The 22,781-nt window shown below is 40.8% G+C and overlaps 1 protein-coding gene across 4 annotated transcripts in view; it reads left to right on the forward strand.

The window, feature by feature from the left end:
• Positions 1–22,781, forward strand: part of GALNTL6 (polypeptide N-acetylgalactosaminyltransferase like 6) — a 640,150-nt gene that overhangs the window by 347,129 nt on the left and 270,240 nt on the right. The gene's annotated exons all lie outside the window — the stretch shown is intronic.

Here is a 22,781-nt window from a genome sequence, read left to right on the forward strand (position 1 = left end):
TAGCGCAGCCATTTTCGCTGCCTGTTAAGCGAGGAATCCGTCCCAGAAAACAGCGGGCTGCCATTTTGAAACCACTGATCAGCTGTTAAAAAAGCATGGCTTTGCGATGATCGGTTCCCCAAGCAGGGAACCGATTGTGGCAAAGCACCGCCAGCCAGCCCGGACGTCGCCTGGCCTCCTTGGCAGGGCTGTCCAGGGGCGCAGACGGGCAGGCCGGAGGGTCTTTCTCTGGCAAGCGAGGGCTTGGAGGCAGCCGCCCAGGGTGGGAAGGGGCACGCCATCCACCCGCCGCTCACCAGCCAGCCCAGGAGACACCCGGCCTCCTTGGCTGGCAAGCGGCGGGCTCGGAGGCAGGTAGCCACCCGGGGCGGGAAGGGGCGCACCACCCACCACCAGCCAGCCAACCCCGGATGCCTGGTCTCCTTGGCGGGGCGCAGACAGGGTGAGGAGGGGGTCTCTGGCATGCCGCCCCCCGTCCAGCTGCTGCCACCCTGATCCCGGTGCTGGGCAGGCGCCTCCTCCTTTGCAGTGCCTCCCGCCGCGACTGCTCTCTGGCTCAGCGCCCCAGGGGTGCGCGCGGGGATCGGGGCCAGGCCCTTCGACCCTCCTTCCCTCCCTCCTCCCGAGGCACCAATCCGGAGCACCACCGCTCCCCCCTCCCGCTGTCCCCTATTTATGCAGGAGCTCTGGGGGGGTAGTGCGGCGCTGATCAGCTGTTTAAAAAGCCTTGCTTGCGGCGCTGATCAGCTGTTTAAAAAGCATTGCTTTGCCATGATTGGTTCCCCAAGCAGGGAACCAATCATCGCAAAGCGAAATTCCCCCATAGGGAACATCGGAAAGCGATCGCAGAATCTTCATCGCAAAGCAATTTCATTGTTATACAATGCAATCGCTATGCGAGGCACCACTGTATATAATTTTTCTTTCCAAATCAGAACGGTACTGTATCTCAAAGTAGTGGATAAGGTATAAATAGTCCCTCTACATGAACTGTTGTATATAATGACAATGTGTTAATGTTTGCATTTTGAGCATAAATAATAAACAAGACTTTCTGATCTATCTTCATATTTAACGTATGCCAAAATGCAATCACAATATTATGAAAGGTCAAATCTGATCCTATAGATCAGTTATAATAGTACCCAATGATTTGTCCTTGAAGAAATTTGGAAGAAGTGACAGTGCATTTCTCTAAAGGAAGGAAGGAAGGAAAGGTTTGGCCTTAACTGAGGCTTAAATTTATTCTAAAACAAAATCCCCTCCAGACCGATTTCAAAATGCTAACCATACAGATAAGAAGCATTAGTATAAATAATTCAACTCTGATAATGCTACCTGCATAGATATTTAGCCATTTACAGTTCTGATTGTCTTATGTTAGAAAGATGAATCTCCTGGAAAAATCATGAGGGCAAAGGTGCCAGTGAACACTTGCTGTAATCAAGAACACAATGCTGCCCTATGTATGGGGCACAACCTCAATTATACAGCAAAGCACAGGGTCCGAGTGCTGCCTTCATTCTAACCATGCCAAAAAGAGAGCTTAACAGTGCTACACACCGTGTCATGAAAATGTCCAGCTGATGTCCTTAAGTTGCCAGAAAGGCAAACATTGCCAGTAATTATTTTTTAAAAAATGAGCATTTGTGTGTGGGTTTTGTTTCTGTGTAAGTTTATGTGGCCTTGGGCAAGCTGCACAATCTCAGGACATCCCCAAAAGAAGGAAATGGTAAACCATTACTGAATATTCTCCACCTGCAAAACCATGGAAGGAATCACCATAAGTCAGAACCGACTTGATAGCACCTGATTGTTATTATACTTATATGTATATGTTGTACATAGTTCAAATATATACTTGCTGCATATGTGCACACATAGACACACACACACACACACACACACACACACACACACACACAAACCTGGGGTATTTTTGAAGTTCTAAACCCTCACATCTCAAATAAGCTAGTAGATAGATACTTGAGGACGTGAGGTGCCATGAATGTATTAAGCAGAAGTCATCTAACAAAAGAAAACTAAACTAGGATAGTCAAGCTTGGAAACTGATGCATCAGAGGCAATATAACTGATGGCTTGGGGCAGGCGGCATGGATTGTAAAAGCTCCCTCAAAGAATAGCGACAACTTAGACTAGCATGTCTTAATGTATTCACGAAGGCTTTCACGGCTAGGATCTAATGGTTGTTCTCGGTTTTTCGGGCTCTTTGACCGTGTTCTGAAGGTTGTTCTTCCTGACGTTTCGCCAATCTCTGTGCCCGGCATCTTCAGAGGACAGCACCAGAGCACAGAGTGCTGTCCTCTGAAGATGCCGGCCACAGAGACTGGTGAAACGTTAGGAAGAACAACCTTCAGAACACGGCCAAAGAGCCCAAAAAACTCACAACAACCACTAGCATGTCTTCTTTCTCATAACACCACATCCACATTATTCTGTTTTCAGTAGCAGCAGCAACAATAACAACAGTAATAGAATAACCTCCAAAGTATTTTGGGTCTGGCTTGATAGTTCAATGGTTTTGATGCTGGCTGTGGAGCCAGAGGCTGAGAGTTCAATTCCTCACTGTGTCTTGTGGGAGAAGAGCCAGCGAGTCATGGGCAATCTGCACAGTCCCAGGGTGTCCCCAGAAAAAGGGAATAGTAAACTACTTCTGAGTATTCTGTACAGGGAAAACCCTGGAAAGGGTCGCCATAAGTCAGAATTGACTTGACAGCACACCATTATTACTATGAAAGTATTTGGGAATCTTTGAGACTAAGAGACCTATTTCAGTGAAAGCTTGCGAGCCACTTCTTCAGAGACCTGGATCACAGGCACACTTCTCCTGGTGTGTGAAGACGTGGGATTCAACCAATGAAAACTCACACTGAGATAAATCTTCTACTCAAAGTATTTGTGCCACAATAATTTTGTTATTGTTATTTCACAAAACACCGCTCACTGTATGTGATAGGCTTCGAGTTATGAAAGTTTATGTCAAACAAAACCCGTGAGGTCAATATCCTGTTGGGCAATCATGAAGCATTAACATCTGCATGGATAGCGACACCGCTGACACAGTGGACTGTCCCATTCTGCAGTCAGCTGTGCAATTGGTCTCAAAGCAGAAACCTCATGTCTGTGATGTCTTGCACAGAGGAACAGAATTTCTCAGACAAAAAAAACCTGCTTGTGCCTCGTTCTACAAGCACAGGACTACTTGTGCAATTCTGTCTTACGTACAGCCTTTGGCATCCTCTACATGATGGCACTTATGGTAGCCTAAACCTGCAAAAGGATTCTGGCCTAAATTGCAGCACCCTTTTCCTTACAACTCATGAAACCACTGCTCTGATGGAAATATGATGAGTTACCTTTCTGTTATCTAGCAAGGGCATCCACTAAAATTAACATATTTGTTTTTTGGACAACCACCTGTTGCCTCTCAAACACTCTGCCAAAAGTACTGGTTATAAAGAGATGAATCCTGTGAAGTTTCCTCTGCTTTCCTCTACTACCCCATCATACAAGTGACAAATGATGCTAAAATTCTCCCTTATGAGTTTCCATTATGTTGTTGTCCCTCAGGCTATTCTTGTGAACCTCCAGAACACAGGAACCCTCCCCTTGCTTATCTTGAAAACAGAAATGGGTAGCAGCAACAGGGAGAAGATTTTGCTAGCTTTGCTTTCTCTACCAGCCTGTTAACCGCACTATGTTAAACAGCAGTGACTGTTAGAAACTGGAGTCATCTTAGGAGCTATCACAACAGTTTGCATAATTGCTGGGCAAATTTCTACAGCTAATTAGTGTCTAGCCCATTAAAAAAAAATGCAAGGTATTGCATTGTCAAGAAAATTATTTGTGCCTTCACGGCCTTAAACTTCTGATTTGTTTTAAATAGGAAGGATAAATCCTTGGGATTCATGCTCTGTGCTTGACTTGTTACTTCTCAGGCGAAACCTCTTCCCACAAGAAAGCAGACTGATGTCAAAGCCTTGTCAGTCCGGCATCTACAAGAAGGTAGGCTGGGAAGAGGAAAAACAACGTTCTCAGGAGATGGCAAGGGAGTTGTACAAAGACAGGGAGAGGTGAAGGCAAGGGAAGAAAATCTCTATAAAAGCCATGGCAGATAATAAATGTTTATATAAAATAGAAGTGTGAGAGAAGAGAGAGGAAGGCCTGAACAATTGTGAGGGGAAGGATTGAAAGAACACTTTTCTCCACATCTTGATCCGAGCTAATGGAGGGTGACTGAGACCAAAACACTAAAATATTTCTTTTTGGAGCAGGAATACCACAAGATTCAAGCTGGTGGAAATCGGATAGTGTCAAATGTTCACCCAAAGTTTATTCCTCTCCTTCCCCATTGTGAGGAAGAAGAGAACTGAAAGTGAGCTCCTTCTTCCCATTCCCCCCACTCCCGTTCCCTCTTCGTTTTTATTTTGAATTGCATCAATGGAAAAAGAAGACTGGTGAAACAAACAGAAGGGGCAAATGAATGAGACTTTTACTTGTGGTGTGTGTGTGTGTGTTCATGTTAGCAGGATGGATGAAGTTAGAGAAAGCACTCACATACTTTGCTGGAGTTGAAAAAGGAGGCACAAGCCCTGAAAGATCATTGATTGCTTTCATATCAGTAGGCTGCTAAGTGGTATTGTGAGGAGAGAAAATGAGTGTGATGTGGTTGTGTGTGTACAGTGGTGCCTCGCTTGACAATGTTACTTCGTTCCAGCGAAATTGCTGTAGAGTGAAAACATCATCAAATGAAATGAAAAAACCCATCGAAACGCATTGAAAACCATTCAATACATTCCAATGGGCTGAATAACTGCTCTTCCAGCAAAGATCCTCCATACAGCGGTCATTTTCGGTGCCTGTAAAGCGAGGAATCCATCCTAGAAAACAGCGGGGGGCATTTTCTTTAGCCGCTGGCCATTTTGAAACCCGACGATTAGCTGTTTGCTGATCATTTTAAAGCGGAAATCGGTTCCCGAAGCAGGGAACCGATCATCACTAAGCGAAATTCCCCCATTTAAACAATCGTTTTGCGATCGTTTAATGTCAACATAATGCAGATTCATCGTAGAGCAGGGTAATCGTCCAGTGGGGCACGACTGTATATTTATAGGTGTACAGCAGCTCAAGCTCTGAGACCAGAAGTGTAAAGCTGCCGTCTGCTTGCAATTTTTTGGCCATATGCTTTGAGTTTGCACCGTGGGGTACAAGCTCCTTTCCCGTATCCTCCATTCTGTGCCCCCTTTCTGTCTACCCACCTACCGGTGCCTCTGTTGCTGTTGGTTGCTGTATTATTGACTGTTTTTGCAATATATTGCACCTCTCTCACCTTGCCTCTTCGGGGGGCTAGTTCTTGCAGATTCCTTACAGGGTTTTTTGGATGAGTGCTGAAGCACGAATGGGAAAACATTAAATGAAACAACCCAAACGAGGCATGTTTTGTGAAAGGAAGAGTTAATGAAAGACATGAAAACAAAAGACACACACACACACACACACTCAAAAAAGAACCCAAAACAAAATAAAAATGAAAGTTTTCATCATCTTCATGATGAATTCTATAAAACTGTATAGTATGCAGTTTTAGCATGAAAAAACAGCACTGTATTTTTCATCACATTAAGCTGCTTATAAAATTTTAATTTCAGTGCTCTAATTTTAATCCTTATTACTACATCTATTGTGAACTTTACCAAATCAATACCTTAATTTCAGCCTTCCGATTTCCATACTTATGATTACATCTAGTTTGAACTTTCCAAAATCGATATCTTGTGCTAGGCTTGCAGCCGGAGAAAGGAAAAAGAAGGGAAAAGAAAATGATAGAACATGAGTGATTAATGTTTGGCCTGTGTATCAAGCAAAAATTATTTTAAAGTCTTCTTCCCCAGTTCTGTGATGATGATGAATCTACGTTTCAGAATTCAGAATTATTTAAGCAGTCGGCAGTTGTAATTATATGACCATTTGTATACTTTTTTTAAAAAATATGGTGTTTCTTTTAAGGCCAGACTTGTAATTGCATTTTTCAACACTGTTCTTAATGGAGGGAGGATCTTATCTGGATAGTTAGACAGTGCCAGAACAAACTTATATTTCCATCATATGGGAAAGTGTTTGTTACATGAGAAATCCGCAGCAAAGAGTGTTATTATGGACTATTTCATGCATGTCATGCCACCAGCTTATGAAAAGCCATGGGCATGTATGCCTCCTGTCTGTGTTTCATCTGCATTTTTTCCTCAACTCGTTTTGATAAAACTGTTTAATGAAAAAAATCCAGGTTTTTTTTTAGTCTTAAAGAATGCAGCAAATGGTCAATGCAAATAAATAGATGGATATAGTAGCATAATGGGCAATCCCACTTTGCTAGCTTACCCCCATGGAGGCGGAGGCTGCGAAAATAAGGAAGACTGAGGAAAGAAGGAAAGCACAGATATACCAGAAGCCTTGCTACAGAAGAGAGATTGATTGTTGGTTGTTCCCATTAGTCACTTCCATGAATGATAAACCTACAAATAAATAAGAGTCTACACATGAACAAAGCAGGGTAGTAAGGAAGCAAGTGTGGCCATGGAGTCACCTATGAAGAACAATGGAAATGGAACGCCAAGGAGATAAGGACCTATGAAGAAAAGTTACCATGTCAGAATAACTGTTGACATCTAAATGTAAAGCCAGACAGATCCATGTTTATCCTCATCCCGCTTGTTTCAGATGACTTCTCTTTTTCCCGTACTGGCCAACAAGTACAAAGATCCAAGAAGAAGCATGAGTGAAGAGTATTGTTTCAATACATTAGGAAAAGGGTAGACAACCCTTCCTTCGTCCCTAATCACCTTGCTGTTGTGAAAGCAGTGTGTTTGAAGAGGAGACAGAACAAGAATGTGGGAAAATTCACAGAGACCCTCCACAGGTAGAAGAAGGTGTCCTCTTCAGACCAAGTTGATTTGTATCCTGGTATGAGCAGACAGCACTCTTCAGTAATGCCTGAAAAGGACTAAAGAGAAAGTGGAAAAGAGGGATTCAAGAATACAATATGAAGATGAGGATCTAATGGAGGAAATACGGTATAAAGAGGTGAGGAATGAAAGGTTTCAAGAGTGACTTCTGAAGCATGGCTGACAAACAAGGGAAGGTGTTCTACTTCTTTTAGAGCTCAACATGCTTCTTCAACCATTTCTGTTTGACAGACAGTTCCTCCATAATTTAAAATCTCAGCACTCAGCCAACATTTAGTAAATTAAAGGATAAAAGTTTCTCAAAATGTTACCTATGTTTCACTTGCTTAAACTCCACTTACCACAATATAAATGTATCCCCATTAAACTGAATTTATGCTAATGGTGTCCTGATTAAACAACTGTTATCGCCATTTGCTATCATTAGCCAAATCAGTTTCCTGGGAGATGTCTCAGTAACGTATCTGTCCCCATTCAGCATATCCTAATTAAAGAGTATTTTGTAATAGTATTACATAGCATTTATGAGCACAAAGTGCATTACGTTTATTTATTCAGAGCAGCAGGCTTCCATGGTAGAATGTTAACAGTTCACTGGCACTAAAAATAACTGTATTACTTCATGTCGCAAAGAAGATAGCTGAAATTAGAAGAGATGAATTAAAACAATTTGTTGTGCAGCGTAGAACACTACCTTAAAGAAATCAGCCTGCTATTGTTCAGTATTGCTTTTGATTGTGTTCACTGAATAGTGTTTTCCAACCTGTTTCTGCAGTAATCCATAATTTTAAAACAGACACTCTCACAAAAAAATTGCATTTAAAACACACATTTCTAAATGTATTGGCCCAGTCTTTGTATAGCTCAGAGGGCTGGAGTTCCTAGCAGTGGAACAAGGGCCAGGGAGTTTTCAGGAGCAGGAGGGAGCCATTGAGATTGCCCAAAGCATACGTGGCTGATGGGGTTATGTGCCCTGCCACTTATGTGGCCACAGACAATTGTGTGGCCCCAGAGTGCCTGCACCAGAAAGATGGACTGAGTATTTTGTACTTAGAAAACCCAAGAGGGTCACCATAAGTCAGAATTGGTGTGACGGCTTAATCATTCAATATATTGACCAAAATCCTCTTCCCTCATTCCATGAGGAAATTATGGGAGTTTGGACAAGAAGGTATCCAGTATTTCCATATACAAGTGTATGCCCTGCTGAAAACAAGAGGCACAGAAATGGAGGTGGCAGAACAACACTGGCAGATCTTTGGTCTCAGCATGACATGGGCTAATTTTACTCAAAATATAAATTTTGAAAGATATTTCCATCCAAAACATGCATTTGCAGATGCACTTCCATGCCTTTATGTGCTGGGAACTGTGCTTGGAATTATTACATCTCATAAATACTTAAAGTCTAATTTTCACTGTCTGAGGTCAGCTGCATTAGATTTTAGAAAGACTGAATTTCACCAAGAATTTGAAGCTGCTTGCTCATATAATGCCTCTGCCTTACCCAAGAGGCAGGTGTTGCATCATGGCCTCTCCCAATTTGAAGAGACCCTTGTCCAGCAGGCCGAGGCAAAGAGGAAGTCATAAAAGCAGCAAAATCAGGGAGCTGGACAGGGGACATATTGGATTTGTCTTCAGTATGGAAGGGATTGTCACTCTCAAGTCGGCCTCCTCAACCACACTGGACGCTGTTCCAGGTCCTCCATACAGAGCACGTTACCATAGTCTCTCAAGACTGAAGGATGCCTAACATCACCCAAAACCATTGTTTCTCACTATGCAGTCTGCCCACACACTCCACTGACTCATATGGCACTATGTATGGATTGCTGTGGGCATGCATGAAGCTGAGGGCTCTTGGAATCGTCTCCTATATCCAAGAGCCAGCCCAAAGCATTTTTGCATGCATACCAGTTGAATGAAATATTGTGTTTTTTTCTGAGTAAATAAGGAACAGCAGTGGATATTTGGGGGCCTTAGTTGAAATGGTAGAGTGACATTACCCATGAAAAGACAGCACAGATAAAACTTGCTTTAAATTGGATGTTCACATTTGTTTGGGGATTAGTCGTTACTGTATCTTCTATTCTTTAATTTAGTTTTTTTCTCTTTTTTGAGATTAGTCCCTGTATTCTGTTGCAGAGTTTTGAATTTCTGGTAAAATTAATTTTTGTTATGCAGTAGAAGTACATGGACTCACAGAGGATAATAGCTTCCCCAGATAGTCCACCAGTTTCTTATTAACTGGTATTTAACATCTTAGTAACTACTCTGAGATATTTATAGTAAAAATAATAAAAAAGCATTACTTACAGTTGATTGAAATTATGTATGCTGCTTTCTTTTCTGCACTCATACTTAGCAACAAGTCAAACAGATCAACAAGAAACAAACTGTCTCCAACAGATGAAAGAGAAGGGGAGAGAATACTTAGCAGAGAGGTAGAGCTGTCTTTGAATTCCAAGACTGGAAGGAGCAATTGGTTAGTGCTGGATAGATAGACAATAACCCCAAACCCGAAAAGTTTCTCCCAGCCACACAAACCACAGACAACATGCAAGGTAACAAATAAAATTCCAACATATTCTTCTATAATTTCATTCTTTTAGTAAGGGTCCTTCTACTCAGAGGTAGATTGGTTGTGTTACATTTCATAGCTAGAAATATATACACAGACACATCAGGATATAGACAACTCTGACAATAATGCCCTTGATGTCCACATGTAATTCTATTACACAATGATTTGATGGGAGTCATTTGTGTCCACTTGTGGTTTTGGCACAGTGATGGTGGCCACCTGTCATCAGTACCCAAATCCTTCTATTATTTTTCCCTCTTTTTGGTGTATAGATATGAGCAACACTGCGGGTGTTTTTTCTGTATAGGGAGCCAATTCATTCTAACAGTGTTACCAAACATCTCCTGCCTCTTCTTAATATTATTTGAAGTTTACCTACCAGGAAAAAAAAAGACTTAAGACAAAGAGAGAAAGTCGACACCTGTTACTACCTACAAGGCAGGATGTAGGAGTCACCTTGGAAATGAAAATGCAATAACAGTTTAATTCATAGTGGCAGTCCAACACGCCCATGGGACAAAGAGGGAAGACCAGGTTTCAGGGAAGTGATTTGAAACTCTCCTCCATCAAATTATTAATCATCCATAAAGTTTCTAAAAGTTTTTACAAAGTACTTGTAATATCCAAGATACATACCTGGCATAGGCAGAGTGAAATCCGGGTTTAAGGATTGCTGTGTTGTCTATAATTGCTATATTGCTAGTCTATAATTTCTTAACTGCCATCCAGGTTGATAAAAAAGCTTGCATTGAGACAGTTATGAGGCATTTCCTGAGGGATAGAATGAGGGTTAATTTACATATCTTTTATTTTGAGAACCCACAGTGTCTCTCTCCACTCTCAGGCCAGCCTACAATCATATATAAAATAACAATGGACTTCAGACTATGTATGCAAGGAATCTAAGAAAATCCAGCCCTCTGATTCTTATCTATGAAATAGACCAAGCTTTTGAGTGAGACATTAGTGTGTGTGCGTATGTGCATACAACTCCTGATTAACCCTTTCATAGCATCACCGGCTCTGCATAATAAACAAGTTCCCTGTATAGTAGGCAGCTATGATTGCATGGATTTGGAGAGGGAATGCAGAAATTGTGAGACATGCTGCTTTGTAATAGAGGGGGAGGAGTATTAGGAGAGGGGAAGTTTTGGGAGGTTGGAAAAGAGAAAGAGGAGAGGGGAAAATAAGAAAAAGACAGAAGACTAAAGGTTTCTAAGGAGGAGCTGGTACCGGTTGACTGATGTCCTGGGTGGAGAGAGAGAAAGAAAAGTACAAAAGCAAAATAGTTCAGAGACCATTGGGGTGGCAGTGGAATTGACGTGTTTGTAATCTGGGGGAAGCTGGGTACCTTTACTAGAAAACAGGTAGGTAATTGCTGAAATCCTGTTGAGTGCAGTCCGTCTGCATAATGAAAATGGCAGCAACAGGTTGTTGCAGCTTAAATACTCTTTTTAATATCAGGGTTCATATAATGTGACTCATTGTACGCAAACTGCACACACCCCAAAGAGCAACTGGATTCTGGCCAAAATACACAAAACATTGCACAGAACTCAAGAAGCAAATCACTGTCTGAAGAGGAAGCTCTTTACCATGTGGCAAAAGCTCAGTCAAAGAGAGTACTAGCCTCGTCTAATACCACCCAGTTTAGTATTTAGAGGCAATGGCTGTAGCTTGCTGACAAAGCACACATGCTTTACGCAGAGAAGACCTCAGATCCCGTCTCTGCCATCATTAGGCCTCACACCCAGGAGAACCACCCCTCGCAGTGTAGACAGTACTAAGCTAGATTAAACAGTTGATACGGTTTCCCATTTTTTGATTGCTTTGCTAGAAATATCAAATAATATTATCCCAGATGCAATAATTTTCAAGAAAAGTGATTCTTGTGTACAGTTGTGAGTCATCAGTGGATAAGACTATAACCTCATGCATATTTGGAGATACGGTAGGTGCCACTGAATTAAATGAGACTTACTTCTGGGTAAGAGGCAATAGAGGATCAACGTATGAATTATGTATCTTGCATGTCTAAATTCCCGGTCATTCTAACCTACTTGATTGCCTCTAAAATAGTACTAGGCAGGAGACCTGTTTCTATTCCATTATTTCAGATCTTTTATTATTATTGTGACTGAATGTGGTGGCTTTCAGACTGCTGTGAAGCACCACAAAATTATTTGGCAGTGTGGTGGAATTTCAGAGCCAACATATACTGAAAAATCTTAATTAAGTCCTACGACTGACTTTAATTAAATCTCAGGTTTTGCCCCATATATGAAACTTAATTGAAACTATATTGAGCCATCAAATTTCAGTAGACTGAACTTTGCATGGAAGATGATTAACAAAAATCACTGTTGGGTTAAGAATTTTATTTGTTTCCACCTGCTTTTTTAAAAATGTAGATATGATTTTGGATGCAAGGCATGTAGAACATAGAGGGGGAATCACACAGAAATATAAATAAACAGAACAATTCCTAAACAGTTTTGATAAATAATCAGTCCTTTTGTCAAAAAAAAAAAAAAGGTACAGTATTACAATAAATCTCCAATTTTCATATTGGCACATATTTAGGATCAAGAAAGATACATTAAAATAGTTTCATTAAAATTTCCTAGCTTACATATCTGTCAAGTTAGAATACAGACATCTGATTAAAGTTCTTCTGTTTCAGGATGAAAAATAAAAATGCAGTAGCAGAAGGGCATGATTAAATATTGTCAGCTAATGAAATGGTCTTCTGCATATTCATGGCATGAACAAAAGAGCTGGGGCATTGATTTAATGTTCTTGAATATCTATGTTTTGACAACATGGTTAAACCGAGGTTGTGACAACTCTGTTTGCAGGAGTGACAAGATCTATATAAATACTGTACTACAAGATCTGTTCTGTTTACCTAAAATGGTTAGCGCATATGGAAGGAATAAGGCAATTCTATATAGCAACTTCTCAATTGATAGGTCTCAGATTTTGGCCCTGGGACTTGGGTTTTCAGTCCTGTTCACCATATAACAAGTTTGGATCTCATATCTCAGAAAATGGGATGCAGCCAACTTGGCAATTCTGGATTTGGAGGAAGGAGATTCTTCCTCATGAATCCAAGACACACCATTTAAACATGCTCCCAAGCATCCTTGTGGGGGGGTTGTCTTATCTTGTTTTATCTTGTGTGCGCTAGCTCTCATTTTTGGAATTTACACACCAGTCTTTTAGTTCCTCACTGAGTCTCTACCTTCTCTGTTGCAGATATACCAATTTGCAACTTGCTGAATGCCCTGCCCCATAACACCAGAAAGAGCCATTCTCCATGACATTCCTATGGCCTACTCCTCCATTTTGAGCTGTCTCCCTGAAATCTCCGATTTTGGGTTCTTGCTGAGTGGCAACTCTATCCACTGATGGGTGTTCCATCAGTGGGCGGTATGTAGTAAGCACAGCAGAAAATTTGAGGTACTTCCTCCCATTGGTTGTGGAGTGACTGCAGCTGGCTAGCCGCTACCAACACTGTATCACTCATATAGGTCTTCACTGTCCATTTGAACATCCAGATATCAGCATGAGGATTACCCCAGTCCAGGGAGACATGGAACTTATAAATGAAGTTGATTTTAAAAGATAAATAAAACCTCTGTCAAGTGCCAGACTCTGAGGACCCCTTGGAGCCTGACTTTTGAGAAGCAGCTGGCTCTGGAGAGTTGTACAAAGCACATATTCAGCGTTACAGGGGTCCTTTCAGGTCTTTGGGAGGAATTTGTCACAACTGGTGGTCAAGGAAGCAACTTCACTCCAATGGATGGGGGGGGGGGACTAACTCTGAGTTCACAATGTCTGGCAGTCATTTGGTTGCTTCCCTGTGGTACACACACACACACAGAGAGAGAGAGAGAGAGAGAGGTGTTTTCACTTGACACATTTGATAAATAAGCACTTGCTTACAAAGCTCATATAGCAGTAAATTAGTTCATCTGTAAGGAACCTTATGACTCTTCGTCCTCTTTTCCTGCAACTTAAGCACCTTCTGTGAGTCTGACGCTGTACTTTCTGAGTTGCTGTACTGAGCTTTCGGAGTTATTATTTAAACGATTGCCTATTCCTTCATTTCAGTAAGTAATTTCTACAAGGTTAAAAGGGTTTTGGGTATAACTATGCTGCAAAGTTGCATTTTATGAAATTTCCTGGTGGAATAGATCTTCAAAGGTTAGTTGCTCAATGGGAAAAGTAATCAGCAACAAGATTTCTCATATACTTTGAACTTTTTTAAAGTCAAATGTCAATATCCTTCATGGAACATAAACACCGTGGCTTGGTGAATTTGATAGCACCATCAAAACTTGGAGTTCAAAGTTACAACAGTCTAGGTACAGTAAAATCAATCCCTTGTGTACACGGGAGTAATATACCACACAATTTTGAAGAAATTGTCAAGTCTGTGGGTTTTATATGTCGAAGCACTCCAGGGTTCCCCCCCCCAAAATACTAAAAATAGACCTAAAATGTAATGCATGCAATATAAAGATATATAACAAACTCAAAAATGGGAAACATTATTTTGTGAAATACACTTCCCAGAATCCCAAAACCAGTATATCTACTAGGATTCTGGGAGCTTGGATTTGTTGTTTTCAATCCATCTCTGATTTGCACATCTGTTTAACAAATGTACTATTAACAAAAGCATCTGTCAAAATGTTTACTTTAGATAGATATGTTCTTCTAAGCACATAAACAAAAATAAAGAAGAGTCTCAAACTAAGAATGAAAAATACACAATACAGTTTCACTAAGAAAAGGCTGTTACTTTGGTCACTGAAACATGAGGGCTTTGTAGCATGTAATGTCCAGGCCAAGTTTAATCCACATTTAAGTAGCTAATATCCTGCATTCCCATGCTGACCACAGAAGATGGAAAGCCTCTTAGAAGGGAAGCAATACATTTTGCTTTTTGTCAAGAGAGCTGGCAGATGGAGCTGAGTGGTGGGCATCCATTTCCCCATCATGGCTGGCACAGAAACCAAGTGAATTGGCTGAGGAGAGGTGAAATGCTCCACATGCCCTCCAGTATCTGCTGAGTCACCTGCATGGAATTCCTTGCCAACCATGATTGCTGAGCAAGTTGTTCAGTTTTAGTAATATTATATAAGATGGTTCTAATCATATTTATTCGAAGATAATTCCATTAATTTCTGTAGGACTTATCACATTTATGAGTTACTTTTAAAAAACAACACTTCACTTAACATCTTACAACATTAATGGGGAGGGGAATTTTACTCCCATTTGAGAACACAGTCCTAACTAGCTAAGGTGGTCTAGGGCTGGCTAAGTTGACACTAAGCCAGCGGAGGCTGTGCAAACTCCAAACCCCTTCCCATCTAGGGATCTTGGAAATGATTTAGGACTACCCTGGCTCTGACCTTTTATTTTATGCCACCATAGGGACTGTGAGTCTGAGAAGGGTTTGGAACTCAGCCCCTCTGCTGCTCTGCCCAGTTTTTTTTTCCCAACCCTTCTGCTGGATGATGTCAGCCAATACATCAGTTGTGCATGCAGGTCTATTTGTGCCAAAAAATCTGAGATCAGTCAGTCTAAGGGCAGTTGTGCTGGCACAAGGAGCTTCTGACTGTTCCCCCAGTCTTTGAGTTAGGATTGCAATCATAGGCATCCTTCAGTCTCAAGAGACTATGGTAACATGCTCTGTATGGAGGACTTGGAACAGCGTCTAGTGTTTTGATGCTGGATGCAAAGCTGGAGTGTCCTCTCCAGGGCATGAAGCCTGGGTATAATAATATGGAGGATAGACTGTTACCCAAGCAGAAAATCCCCCCTCTCCACGTCACTGAAATAGTCCAATGGAAAGGCAAGAGCCTTTCTTGCCTTTCTATTGGTTCCAGCGATGTCACAGGAGTTGTTCTACGACGTCACAGGTTCCAGCGACGTCACAGGAGTTGACAGAATGACACAAACTGCCTCTGGGTCTCCGGCTCCGGAGTTTGCCCCGAGGTTAACTCCTGAAGCCTTTTCCATCAGTGGATATAGCCACAAGGCAGTGGAGGATTGAAATCGGAGTTTTCCTTCTCCTAGATGGACTGCCTTCCAGGGCTGAACAAGTCCCACCTACCCGGCCTGTTCCCTCACAGCATGGAAGATGATGGCGACGCCTCAGTGGAGTTTTCCTTTCCTAAGCACAAGCCGCTGACAAAGTGCTGGATGAAGCTGCCTTTCATCTTCCATTTCTGATGATGGCGTCATGCTTCCAATTTCATATCTTCTTCAGAGTTGTAACTTGTGGTCACTGGTGATCCTTCCCCATCGCCTATTTCAGTCTCCAAACTGTTAGAATACTTCACCTGATGTTTTGTTGGAGGAAAGCTTTTTGCACTTTTTGGTTTTCAGAAGTTACCACTTCATTGCAGAAGTTTTTGGTACTTCTGCAATGAAATCAGGCTGTTAAAGCAGTCCTTTAGGATCCAAAAAACAAAGGTATATTTTAGGATGCCCAATGGGATGTTTTGGGAAACCTACAAGCAGATTTTTAAAAGGAGTACCTGGAAGAAAACTTTCCTCAACCACCTCTATGTCGGAAGTATCCTGCTCAGTCCAGTGAAATAGATTTGACTTCCTCACCCCAGTTGTTTTGTTGGAGGAAAGGTCTTCTGTCTTTTCCACTTTCTGGTTTTCAGGAGTTGTTGCCAAGCTGCTTTCCTCTGTTGAGGACATGATGACTCTACTTAAAGTCTCTGCTGGAGACTTTATAAAGTTGACAAAAAGTGACATCATAAAGTGTGGTCAAGGTATTGTTACCCGGTGTGGGGGTGCCATTCCCAAGGTTGCTAAGCCACGTGGGTGTTGTAGAGTACCTACGCAAACCTCAGTCCCATTCATGGGAGGCAATAGGGCTGCAGCTTTAATGAGAAACTGGGGAACAAACCTTTTCAAGGGACCCATCGGCGTAACTGGGCATCTGATCTTCCATGTGTTGCCTAGTGCTGGTAATAGTGCATAAGGCTCCGTGGCACAGATACGAAACCTGATGCCTCTTTCATGTTTGAGGCTACCGTTAGAACAGGCCTGAGGCAGTTTGGGGGAACTATGGGAGTCTTAATGCAAACCTCTGTAGAGCACTATGTTGGGAACTAGGCCAGCTGGAATTCTGGAAGCTTTAGTCAAAAAATCTAAACAGAGTTTAGTACATCTGCTCCTCAATAAGCTGACAAGGTCTGCAGCAATAGACATTAATAGTTAGGTAACCCCCACGACTGGAACTTTTTAAGCTCCATCTGAACCTGTAAAGCATCATGAGACAGTAGCTTGCCTAAGGCCAAACAGCCTAACTCTTCCACAAGGCTTAGTAGGACTCCTGGCTCCTCAGGGAATTGTCACTAATTTCTTTGGCTCATGCTATTAAAGGGCAGCGTTCTCTTTATAGAGAATTTGTAGCTGAATTATAATAGAAATAGAAAAGAGCGATCTATTCTGATACCTTTCCTGTTATCTTACTGGTTGGCAGTTGCCATTTGCTTTTTACCTCCATTTCGAACATGAGACTAGTATTTGTCAGGTTTCAGGGATCTCCTATCTGTGAAGAACAATTCATTTATGTAAATTGTGGACTTACATTACCTTTAGTTTGATATGCAGAAGTTTAATGAATGCTTTCTTGGCAACAAAATATATTAGTACTCTTATGACCACAGTCAATAGGGGCCACTATTCTAATTCCCCTGTGGCTGAAAAGGTTCTTGAACTTTTCACCCTACAAATATTGTGGATTCATTCTGATTTAATTGTAGTGTCCATCACTCCCAATGAAAGATGGGAGGAAGGATATATATTTGAAGAGAATGAAATATATCACTGTGGTTGTGGGAAAGTAAATGGGCATCTGATCTTCCAGTTCTATGATCAGATTTTGGCTCCACCTGGGCAGGCTCATAAGGGAAGATGCAGTTTTTGAGATAGCTTGGACTCAAGCTGTTTAGGGCTTTATAGGTTAAAACCTTCAAAGCTGCTGTGCTGGACTGTCCAGTTGCCAATGATTATACAGAAACCTGCTGTCTGGTTTCTTATCATGATGCTGTAACAGAAGTTTCTGCTGTTTCTGAGGACGTCCCTGAAAAGGATGCTGGGTCCAGGCGCCAGATCAGTATTTAAGTCAGTCTTCTGCACCTCCTAGCCTCTTTCTTTGAGCAGATTTGGAGCAGGCTAGCACAAACATGGAAAAATATAGAAGTGCTTGTACAGGCGAGAACTGCACAAGGGATACAAATGAATTTGGCTAGACCTATTAGATTGGTGCAAGGAAATAACATTTAGATTGAGGTGGTAACATGGTAGCCAGGATTGCTCTAATATATTTATGTTCATGTTTATGTTTATATTTATTTATTTAATTTATTTATTTAAAATATTTTAATCCCACCTTTCTCTTTAAAAAGAACCCAAGACAGCTATATAAGTATTTCTGTAACTTGGGATTTGTATATTTCTAGTTTTTAAAACGTCATAAAGATTTTTTTCTATTTTGTATAATAATTATTGTGTAATTTTGTATCACCAATAAAAGCACACAATCGCAAAGAAATTGAGTCTCTTATAATGAGAGTTTGTTTATTGTCAGCTATTAGCAATAGGTTTCTCTTTAGCTGTCTCATACACATTCATTGCTTTTTACTTTTTTGAACTTAATAGCTAGAATCCTGTTGCTTATTGTAATAAGTCCCAACTAAAGTAAACCCATTGAATCAATAGCGATTGGGTGAGTTAACTCCTCCCTAAGTTCTGTTGATTCAATGGGTTATACTATGGGCTTATCATGAGAATGCAAGACTTGCTGGGAAAAACAATAATGCCAGGAAAAGCTAAGACAGCAGAAGAAGACTACAGTGGTGCCTCGCTTGACGAGGATAATCCGTTCCAGCAAAATTGCTGTAGAATGAAATCGTCGTCAAGCGAAAGTAAAAAACCCATTGAAATGCATTGAAAACTGGTTCAATGCGTTCATATGGGTGAAATACCTCAGCGTTCAGCGAATATCCTCCATAGGGTGGCGATTTTCCAGTGCCTGTAAAGCGAAAAAGCCTTCCTAAACACAGTGGGGAGCCATTTTGAAACAGCGGGTGGCCATTTTGAAACCGAACGATCAGCTGTTTTGATCGTCATAAAGCGAAAAATCAGTTCCCGAAGCAGGGAACCAGTCATCATCAAGTGATTTTTCCCCCTATTAAAACATCATTTTGCGATCGCTATAGCGATCACAAAATACTCATTGTTAAGCAATTTCCTCATCTAACGAGGTAATCGTCAAGCAGGGCACCGCTGTATTTTAATTGTAACTGACTATGCCAAGCAACAGGATTTCAGCTATTGTCTAGAATCTAGCTTGCCACTGCATAATGCAAAGTTATGCAAGAGCCATTTTGGTGAGCATTACACCTAGGCAAAGCAGATTGCACAATTCAATTCTGCAATTAGTCATGTAGCTCCTGGGTGAAATGCTCACCAAATATGCCAATGGAAGTGCTTCATAGATTATACTTCTACTATGACAGTATTGTAGCTAGAACAGGCATAACGCTGAGTTATGTCTGTGTAACTGCAACAGGATTCCAGCCATTGCATCAAAAATTTTAGACTATGACAAAACATTGTACATTCCTTTGGAAGGTAAACATACTGAGTGTGTAGAGCTTCAAAAGCTAGTCATGATCAGCTTCAAAGAGAAGAATGCAACTTCAAAGTCTGCTGCATTAACATATAATGAGCGGGGCTTTTAACCTGTAATACTAATTTGGTGCCTTATCACATTTTGGCAGGATTCTAGGACAGAATTTCAGAGAGCTGCTGCAGGCATATGCTTTATGGTATATTACGTAAGTGTGCATCATTTAGGATCAGATAGCTTCAAATTACTGGAAAATCACTGGATTCAAAATCAGTAGTGCAGCCAATTTATCAGAAGGGAAGAGAGAAAAGCTTTTGCCAGTCTGCTCTTTAGCTAATATGCCAGATTTGTCTGACTGCCTTTTCAATAGAAAAGAAGTGTATCCAAAAGATGTATGTGTGATATTAAATAGACGGGAAAGTCTATATCAGAAATTTTGGTGGCTCCACTCCTGCATGCCAATCATTTCATCCTTAGCCTTCCTGGTAGAATGTATTACAGTGTGTTGTTGTTTTTCTAGTCAAATGCAAGGCTGGACCAACCAAAACAAATGCTGTCCATCCACCAAAGTCAAAGGTAGCTTTTGCATATGAGGCAGACACATTTTCCACTGCCCTTATTATTAGCAGGAAAATAATTTTAAAAAAACTAGCACTTGCTGCCTTTTTATGCTTTGGTAGCTGCCTTTTTTCTACTTAATGGTGGAGTAGGTATATCTTACAGGACTGACAGAAGTGGCCTAATCATAGGTAAGCAATAGATTCAGGTCATAGTTGGATTATGAAGGGGGAGGGAATTATAAATAAAAATTAATGTGGGCCTTCTTCCCAATTCTATACTATATTTGTTTCCTTTAATTATAAACCTTTGACCAGGGAGCATTTTTGGTAGGGTAAACTTCTTTACAGTTTTCTTGTTGGTTGCCTGAAGCATGTATTTTCAGGAAACAGGTTGCTCACATCAAAGAATTCTGTAAGTTTCTCTCCTGCTTTGTTTATGATTCCTAGGCCAAACTGACAAACACTGTTTCAATCTTGTTTCCTACTTACGCATTTCAGTCACCTATCATGACTTTTATGGAGCAAAAATGGCTGATGTTCAAGCTGGATTCCAAGAAGGCACGACACATCATATTACAAATAAATGGTGGCTACTGGAGGGTACCACGTAATGTGAGAATGTTAGAAGATCAATCTATCAGTCTATACTTTATAGACTAAAGCAAGCCTTTGACTGAGTGTACCTTGACACTTGATTGTCTTAATGCATAACATTGTATCATGAACAAGAAACTACAGTTAGGACAAAATATGGAGAAACAAAATAGTTTCCCATATGCAAATGTGTCAAACAGCGGTATATATTATCTTCCTAATGGTTCAATCTGAATGCAAAAAAGATCATATATAAAGTGTGATTAGATTCAGATAATGTAGGAGTGACAATCAGTGGAATTAAAGCTATGCAAATGACACCTCATATTAGTAGCAGAAATCAGCAATGGCTTGAAATGGCTTTAGATGACAGTGAAAGAAAAAAAAAGTGCAAAGGCAATTGAACATTAAGATGACAAAAATGGCTAGAAAAGAACTACAGAACTTTGACACTGACAATGAAGAAAATAAAATAAAGATTTCGTATACTTTGGTTCAATCATCAATTCAAATGGAGCCTGCAGCCAAGAAATCAGAAAAAGACTGAAACTTGGAAGGGCAGCAATGAAGGAATTAGAAAAGATTATCAAGTGTAAAGAAGTGTCACTGGAGACGAAGGCCAGGATTATTCAAACTATCATAGTCCTGATTTCTATGTACAGATATGAAAGCTGGGCCATGAAGAAAGCTAACCAGTAGAAAAAGTTATTTGTTTGTTTTAATATATGGTGCTGGAGTAGCGCTTTGCAGGTACCATGGACTATTTATTTATTTATTTATTTATTTATTTATTTATTTATTTATTTATTTATTTATTTATTTAGACAGACAGACAGACAGACAGACAGACAGACAGACAGACAGACAGACAGACAGACAGACAGACAGGGGAGGCCTAGATCAAATCTAGCCTGAACTCTCACTAGAAGCAAAAAAGGACAAAAACTGAGCCTGTTGTGCGTTGGGACTTATCATAAGCATGCAAGATTTGCTGAAAAAGACAATAATGTTCAGAAAAGATGAAGGTAACAGGAGAATGGGAAGACTGAATATGAATTAACTCCACAAATGAAGTCACAGCCTTGAGTTTGCAAGAGCTGAGTAGATATTACATTTTGCTTTAAATAAAAAAAACAGATAACTATATAAAGGTTTCTAAATAAGCCTGCCATAGATCACTTCCAGTCTAGATGGGGGCAGAGGAAGGAATTTCTTTATTTTAAAAAATGTTGGGAGATTAAATTATATGTCACTCCCATCACACCTAGCTTGGCCATTAGTTAATGAATTTCAGGTAGCAGGACTAGGACAATCCTTTGCCTGAGACCTTGGAGCGAACAGTTAAAGGCTAAACTTACCATTGTTCTGGTCAGCTGTATAGTTCAATAATTCAGTTTTACATCACCAAATGGGGAAAAAAGGATATCAATGGGAGGACTAAGGGACTGAGAGAGAAACTTAGAAGTTGCATTGTCTCCCACCACCTTAGAATGTTTAAATGCATTGCTAGGCTCTCCCCAGTGCAACCTGACAACCCAAGGCAAAGCTGCTCCTACCATTAGGCAGAGTGAGGCAGCTGTCTCAGGCAACAAATGTTGTACAACATGAAAGAGCAGAAAAAAATTAGATGTTTTCTTTGTACTACTAGTAGGAATGGAGAGAGTTGCATTCAGGACAAAGCATCTCTGCCTCTTCAAGAAAAATAACTGAGATGTTCTGAGTATTGATACAATTTGGAAAAGTGACTTCTGTGCTGACTGGGGCATTTTTAGAGCTGCAATCCAAAACCAGCTTTTCCAGGCTACGACAGCTACACACCTTGATGGGGAAGGTGTTGATTTTTTTCCCCCTCCTCAGACAACAGATGTCTTGGGCCATTCCTGACTTTAGAAACAAATATTTTTTTCACTTTTCATTCGAAATATGATAATGCAAGGGGTTGAAGGATGAATGGGTCAAAGGATGAAATGAATTTGCTTCGTCAAAAACCGAAAGGAAAAAAAAATATGACATTTTAGATGTAATGAACATCTTTGCAAAGTTCATGGGCTTCTGGAATAATTGCTTCTCTTGCGTATTAAATAACAGAATCAAAGAAAGCTCCATGAGTTTAGGTTTCTGGCTGCAGAGCCAGAAGTTGGCAGTTCAATTTGGCACTGTGGCTCCTATGAATAGAGGCTGTGTGGCCTGCACCAAGCTGTACAACCCCATAATGCCCCCAGAAGAAGAGAATGGAAAACTACTTCTGAGTATTCTCTACCTGGAAAAGCCTAAAAAGGGTCACCCATCAGCCAGAATTGACTTGATGGCACACAACAACTAAGTGTGTAACAAAAAGGCAGGGAGTAGATGAGGGCTGTAAATCAGGCACTGGACTTCAATAAATT

Source organism: Pogona vitticeps, chromosome 5 (genome assembly GCF_051106095.1).
Source record: "Pogona vitticeps strain Pit_001003342236 chromosome 5, PviZW2.1, whole genome shotgun sequence".
NCBI classification, from domain to species: Eukaryota; Metazoa; Chordata; class Lepidosauria; order Squamata; family Agamidae; genus Pogona; species Pogona vitticeps.